Source organism: Brassica napus, unplaced genomic scaffold, assembly GCF_020379485.1.
Source record: "Brassica napus cultivar Da-Ae unplaced genomic scaffold, Da-Ae ScsIHWf_1180;HRSCAF=1694, whole genome shotgun sequence".
NCBI lineage: Eukaryota > Viridiplantae > Streptophyta > Magnoliopsida > Brassicales > Brassicaceae > Brassica > Brassica napus.
The window spans coordinates 1-8386 of NW_026014600.1; the positions used below are offsets into that span (position 1 = coordinate 1).

Sequence of the window (8386 nt, forward strand, 5' to 3'; positions counted from 1 at the left end):
AAGGAGGCGAGCTTAGGGGTAGGGTGGACATGGGTACATTGCTTAAAGAAAGTACTGATAATCTGAATTTATTTTATGAAAAAACTTGATTTGACAAACACATGATACGGTAGGGGTGGGCATAAGATGGGTATTTGCTTTTTTTTATGTATACTTAATATTTGGTTTGCCTTGAACGAGTAACGAATTTTTCGACTTATACTTGACTTATCAGAAACGAGTACTTGTTATTTCGAGTACTATCCAAAAATATGTTAATTGCAAGTTACTTGCCTTGTTCGATTACTTGCTACTTACAAGTATTTATTAATACTTGGATATATTTTCAAATTCTAAAACTTACTTGATAGATAATATTTTACGAGAGAATTTTTGAAAGTTTGTTTTATTTACTCGACTTGGTAAAAAACACGAGAGTTATTTTAAATAATATTTTCACCTAATATAAAAAAGATGGAATTCGATAAGAGTATTGTTTACTTCTTACACAAAGAAATATTTGTTTAGGGCTTTAGTTTTTATTTTAGTTATCATCATTTTTTAGTCGTAAAACAAGTAACGAGAATATCAAGTCGAGTCGTAACTTTTTTTTGTGATACTTGTTACTTGCCTTGTACTTGCAAGTAGCAAAACTCATCGACTTGATACTTGACTTGGCAACGACGAGTACTCGAAAAAACGAGGCGAGTACGGGTCAAGTAGCGGGTATAAGAAAAGTAGCGAGTATTCTTGCCCAGTCCTATGATTCGGTCTGCTCGGTCTGCCTAAAATCCCCATTGTTTTCATTTGCAGTCGACGCTAATACAAAGTACTATCACCGCACCTCGGCTCTACACTTTTAAAAATCTACTCAGTGAAGGCGCTGTCTACGAGCTTAGTATTTTCTATATTGCTAGAAGCAATAACCACTTCAAACTGTGCGCCTCTCCTGTCTCTATTCGATTTACCGAGCATTCCAGCTTTGTCGAGGTTGTCGACCCTGCGGAAATAATCAGGTTTTGCAATTATGAGCAGCTAAGGGCTCTCACTGACACCAACATAGATTTGTCCGGTATGTGGTTAATCTTCATTTTTCAATATCCACTTCCATTATACTAACTCGGTTTCGGATGTATGTTAAAATTATGTACGTTTCAGATATTATGGTCAGGATAGGAGTATAAACACCATCTACAATGACGAAAACGAGTCGATACAGCGTGTTATGATCACTATCCAGCTGGACAGTTTCGTAGCCGTCCCCTACACAAGCACCATTAAGTTTTAAGTTTTTAAAGTTTTATTTAACTTGATAGATGTTTCTTACTGATAAACCTCATCAACCTCTGCAGGTCAACCACTGTGTGTCAATGTGTTTGATAAGGTTGCATGACAAGTTAGTCCTCTTGGATGTGGAGACAAAGGTCATGACTGCAACCAACATAAATTCCAAATTATTGTGCAGATCATTTATTCCTCAAAACCACATTAAGGACACACTTCTACTTTTATCATGGAAGCCAAACCACTCAGTGTTTCTTAAAAAGTCAGTTATTTCTTCCTATAATTAGTTACTATTTCACGATTATTACGGCGTTAGTTCCCACATTAAACATACAAATGCAGGCTCTATAGAGTAGAGAGTGATTCCTCTGGTATATCTTCCAAATATGGTGGAGTTTCTTATATAGCACCACCCAAGTGATGATATGGCTGTAGCTGTTAAACTTTCTATGGTCCCAAATCCAGTGGTGAAAAGCATTTGTTCGGATCACACAAACGGGCCAGATGATGTTCCAATTATTGAAGGATGTCCAGCCAGCACCGACCCAGAGCCTGCACATACTGATTCAGTCATGACCTCCACCGAGACTCCAGTTAATGATGAAAAGGCCCCCAGTTCAATGTAAGCTCGCAAATACTGATCACTCCAACTATGGAGACTTGGAATTTGCAAAGTTCAGTCCCATTGTTTGTTTCAAAGTTTTATGTTTTCCTTCAATAATGCTGTAATCCACATACTTTTACTTGGCACCAAAATGTTTTTATGTACTTTATCTTTTATTTGGTACAATGCCATTTAAATAGTTGAGTTTGTTATGAGCATTATTTAATTTAAATTATTTTTAAATTATGGACGTCATCTACAGCACTAAACCTAACAAAGTAATCCCCTGAATTTTTTGGGTACACCTCATTTAGGTTATGTATATTTAAGGTTTTGAGCTGTGTAAACCTTCGCACTAGCTGTAATTATTTTAGTGGGCTTAACCACTTCAGATTGGTAAGATAAGTTATGTCAGTGTTTATGCGTAGTAAAAATTTAATCTTTTATTGGTTACCAAGCCTAAAATTAGAGAAAATTAAAATTTATAGAAAACCACAATAAAAATAGTTAGGGAAACAAAAACAGCATATAAACCAAAAAAAAATAACTACAAATAGATAATATAATCCAAAACATAAATTTCAAGAATATAAAGTTTAATTTCATAAAAGAAGATAATATAATAATTCATTCGCAATGTACTTTTTACAAGTTCCATTAAAACCAGGACAAACAAAAATAAAATAAAAAACAGTTAGTCTGATCGATTTTTATTTTAAATCATGAAATTCAAGTTAAGTGAAATTAATAAGATATTGATACAAAATCATAATGAAAATTTAATAGTTAATCAAAACAAGATTTTAAAAAATTATAGTTAGAAAAACAAAATGGAACAAGAGATATACTTTTATGATATAAACAAGAGATTTTGGAATATTCTATCTAAATAAACGGATAATTATTTTTTAAAATTATGTCATGATTTCCAAAAAAAATTTAAACCTAAATCCACAACTGCTATAAAAATAAAAGTATATAGTTATACAACTTAAACAAGGGATATCATATAAATAAAACATATATTAATCAAAGTATTATAAAATAAATAATTTTTTCGCACAAAGCGCGGACCAACCACTAGATAGGAAGGTATTATTGGTTCAATGGATCAACAAATCCTTTAACAACTTATTAGACAACAAATCTTTTAACAACTTATTAGACAACAAAGCATATGAACCCGGCGCGTAGCGTCGGAATACCCCTAGTATATATATATAACTAATATTCTCAAGATAATAATTTGAAAATGCCATGTGCTTTGTTGGTAGTATACGAACGAAATAATTGAAACTATAGAAAAGTTATTATCTGGATATATGTTCGGTTTTAGGTTGTTTTTTGTTTTTATCTAAAATATAACTATCATTTTAAATCAATATTTATTTGGTTTGTTCAGTTAAAATATTTGATGTTTTTGTTTTTGTTTTTCCTGTGATAATCAAAAATTACTATTCTTTGTTTGTTTTCATGTTATGAATCTTAGATAGTCGTGATGTCGAACCAATGATTTCATATTATAGTTTCTAAACGGATAATAGTTAAAAAAAGAAAAGAAAATTATTAAGACAAATCATTTTACTACATTTTGGTCGATAGTGAAAGAAGCATTAAGAAAAAGAATATTTTAACTTCCAAAAAAATTAGATATTTCAGTTGTGGTAAATACTTAGTTATAAGGTGGTCACGTCAATGTGCACATGTATGTGTATGTAAAAGTATATAAAGATGGTTGATAAATATATAAAAATACTGTTAATTAATATTAAATTACATTTTTTCAAAATAATACATGAAAAATAAAATTCTTAAAATGAAATTATTTTAAAACAAAATATTGTAAAATTTATATAAACTATAATACATAACTTATATATTATTCTTTAAATATATGTATATATATATATGCATATAACAGATTAAATTGGATATCCGTTCCTATAAATATTGATATTTGTGATTTGTTTTTTAAAGAATATTGCAGTTTAGTATTTGACTAGATGATAATCCGCGCGCATGCGCGGGGTGAGTTGTTATAATAATGTTTGTTTATTAAATGGTTTTAACATTTTGCAACACTACAATCTTTATCGATTATAAAATGATGAATACAAATGTTGGTCTCTTAAATATATCATAGTTGTTAAAGAGTTAACATATTACATCTTATTTTAATTATTTTTAAGACTTCTTTATATGCAAAAAAATGAAATTAAGTTTTGCGGCTAACACAATTCACCAAAACCAAATAGGCAACATCGATTGTATAATGACGAATTGCTTACTATTGACTCTCCATAAGTGATTTCATTTTCTACCTCTATAGAATTCTACTTTCGTTCTCGTCTTTGTTTCATTGATATAAATTAAGTTTCTTTTTTTAACTTCTTTTATGAATTCAATGAATTACATAAGTATCAATTAAAAAAAATGGACATCTATAAAAATTAGCTTCACTCCATATATATATCTAAGAATCAAAATTTTGAAAAAAAATCACTGGCAAACTATATTAACAGGTTAGTGTTCAAATCTAATATATCAAACTGTTATAGAATATAAGTGCAGACTCGAAATATAAATGTCTGTCTAGTATATATTCACCAACTCGGTGTATAAATCATCTAATTAGAACAACAAAACAAATTACTTATTTCACTAGTTCGGGTAATATTTGAATCCGAACGGGTAATACCCGAATCCGAATGGATATCCGAAGATAACCAAACATAAGTATACTTAACTCTATATTTCTAGTTCATTTCTCTCATTTTATTCAAAATATTTATATATATTAATGATGCTTATTTTTCAAAATTAGATAATATACATATAATTATGGACAAAATTATTTGCTACTCACTTAAAATACATATGAAGCTCTTGTTTGTTGCATTGTCAAAAGTTGCATCTAAAATTTCAAAACAACAACTAAATTAGTGTCTTTCTATTTTAATAGTTTAATCTTTTAAAAATTAGAAAACCAGTTAAGTTAAAATCTATTTTAAATAAAAAAACTTAAACAAAAATAATAATTTATTTACTTTTTCTTCGAAATTTAAATATCCGAACCCGGCCCAAAATATCTGAACCCGAACATAAAATATCGAACAGGTTCTATAAATTTATATTGAAATATCCGATACAAATCTGAACGCCCACCCCTATGCAATATTATCATTTATATCTTTCTTGAAAAAAAAGTTAAATCATTGATCACAAAATTTTCAATGCGGGATTTTTACCATTTTTTGTAATTTATAGTCGTTTTAAAAATTTTTAAATATAACATATAAGAAAAAACTATTTTTTTATTATATGCTTAATGTGATTGTTTAATTTAATTTAATAGTATAAAATTAAACAAAAAATAGAGAGGTTAGATTTTTTTATCAGAAATGTATTATTCATAATCATTAATTGTCATATATATGTTAACCATATTAGGTAATTCTGTAGTTTTTATTTAAGGAAAGAAAAATATTATTTTGTACACTATTAATTAATTTGATAGTTAGTTTAATGAAAAGCATAGTATATGTTTATATGGACCAACTTATCATTCTAACAATTCTAAGAATCATTCTCGTGATGACACGTGGCTACGAAAATATGTTGTAATGCTCCAGGATTAATATATAGGGGATTTGCTTCGTAGCATAACTGATATCCGGATTTTTCGGTTCGAATCAAAATGGATAACGAATCGAATCAAAATTTATGAATAATTTGTTCAGCTCTATTCGTAGACAGTAAAAATAACGTAAAGAAGAACTATTCATGTGAGTTTTATTTTAAAAAAACGTAAAGTACATAATGTGAACATATTTATGTAGAGTTTGGCTGAGAAGTTCTATATATGTGACATATGTCTATTTTAGTGTAAACGTATTTATTACAATGCTTCTATACGTGACATGTGTCCAGTTTAATGTGAACGCATTTATTACAATGGTTCAACACGTGACATATGTTCAGTTTAGTGTAAACGTATTTATTACAGTGTTTCTCTTTAATATATAAGAGATATATCTAACAGCACATCTTTTGTTTCTTTTTTTGTTCAACACATAATATCGATCTTGTTCCCTTATTTGTATGAAACGCGGAAAACCCGCCCGTGGCGACAGAGAAATCCTTACATGTGAGGAGCAATGTTTTGGTCGTCGGCTTGTATAAAATATGGTATACACCAAGTAAAAATAATAAAATCGACACATACAAATGATTTTGAGAATTTTAGTTGATATTCATGTGTTCAGAGATTTGTAATTTGCAATCAATGGTGTTCTTAGTTGCATACGACCCAGCCAGAACTTGTCGTATTTACCATCGACCATATATATGCAATATGCTCTTACTCAAGAAATAAATTATTAGATTTTGAGATTTATGAGTTGATCTCGATAAGATTTAGATCACCAATATCTATAACAATTAGCAACCTTGTCGGTTGTTTATATAATGCTACAACGGATGGTAGCTTCACTAATAGGGGATTATATCCCCCGTTGTTTGGTATGGGTCCAGATCCTTATTATACTTCATTTTCCTAGAAAGTAAGAAAGAACACACATTATCTTTCTTTGATAAAAAAAAAAAAATCTTTCTCAAAAAAAAGAAAGAAACACATTAACAATTTAACATGTCATATTTGAACAAAGAAAATAAGTTTTGTAATATTTTTTTTATCAAAAAAAAAAAAAATTTGAACAAAGAATGCAGTCACGTGGGCTTCACGAGCCCATGCCATAACTTCCACATGCGATGCCATAACGCATACTGTAGCGCTGGGAAAAAAAGCCGGAACCAAAAAATCGAACTGGAACCGAATTACCCGTATCCGAAACCGGACCAAAACCTTTAAATACCCGAATGGTTCCTATATTTATATATCCGAATAACCGAACCGAGAATCAAACGGATACCTGAATATCCAAAAAACATGATTTAACTTTTTGATATAAGATAAATTGTCATCAACCCCACTCGAATCCGGGTTGGATAGAAAATGTGAGAACATTGTTACCACCTGACCACATTATCTTTTATACTCTCTTATATTATACATATATATTTGGTATCTTATATATTAAAATAGAAGTCACAACCTTGATTCATGTGTGATTTTTTTAAAAATTGACCTAATGGACCTATTCCTAGAAACTCATGTTACATTTAATATCTAATCTTACCATTTAAATTTGAGCCTACCAGAAATTTTTATTAGTCTATCAATAATTGGATTTAAACAATAGATAATCCACTGGTTTTATAGATAGTATAAATTAAATAAATATAATTTAATGTTGTAATACTATACCTCTATATGCTAAATATTTAAATATTTGTCGATGTTAACTTTTAAAATTATAAAGATTTTTTTTAATAACAAAAATCATATTATCTAACAATGATTAATCTTTACTACTTTAAACCAATGAAAACAAATTTTAAACTATATAGTTTATTTTAAAAACTATACAAAAACTAAATATTTAATTATTTACTCGATAATATAAATCTATAAAGCGAAAAGTTTAATTTTTTAAAACTTTCTAAATTTGTGAAATGTTACAATATCTTTAAATATGACAATAAAAAAACATTTTACTAATCTTATATATAGTTACGATTTTAATAATGAAATAATAATTCAATATATATATATATATATATATATATATATATAGAAGAAGCAGTGCCGTCTTAAAAAATTTAATGACCTAAGGTGAAATATAAAATAAAGACCTTTTATAAGTTTTTTCTCAACTTTTATTTATTTCATTTCCATGAACTAAATAAAAAATTGTGGTATTCAAAGAAAAAAAATTGAAAATGAGTTTTTGTGTATAAATTAGATTTTGTTAATTGAAAAATCTTATATATTAAAACAGAAGTCACAACCTTGATTCATGTGTGATTTTTTTAAAATTGACCTAATGGACCTATTCCTAGAAACTCATGTTACATTTAATATCTAATCTTACCATTTAAATTTGGGCCTACCAGAAATTTTTATTAGTCTATCAATAATTGGATTTAAACAATAGATGATCCACTGGATTTATAGATAGTATAAATTAAATAAATATAATTTAATGTTGTAATACTATACCTCTATATGCTAAATATTTAAATATTTGTCGATGTTAACTTTTAAAATTATAAAGATTTTTTTTTAATAACAAAAATCATATTATCTAACAATGATTAATCTTTACTACTTTAAACCAATGAAAACAAATTTTAAACTATATAGTTTATTTTAAAAACTATACAAACACTAAATATTTAATTATTTATTCGATAATATAAATCTATGAAGCGAAAAGTTTAATTTTTTAAAACTTTCTAAATTTGTGAAATGTTACAATATCTTTAAATATGACAATAAAACAATATTTTACTAATCTTATATATAGTTACGATTTTAATAATGAAATAATAATTCAAAAAAAAAATATATATATATATATATATAGAAGAAGCAGTGCCGTCTTAAAAAATTTAATG

At 27.7% G+C, this 8386-nt stretch overlaps 1 long non-coding RNA gene across 1 annotated transcript; it reads left to right on the top strand.

The window, feature by feature from the left end:
• Positions 1 to 633: 633 nt before the first annotated feature.
• On the top strand, positions 634 to 2113 carry LOC125596319. The gene is made up of 2 exons (XR_007330992.1): positions 634 to 1051; positions 1138 to 2113. It is a non-coding gene; the product is annotated as an uncharacterized LOC125596319 (long non-coding RNA).
• Positions 2114 to 8386: the final 6273 nt, after the last annotated feature.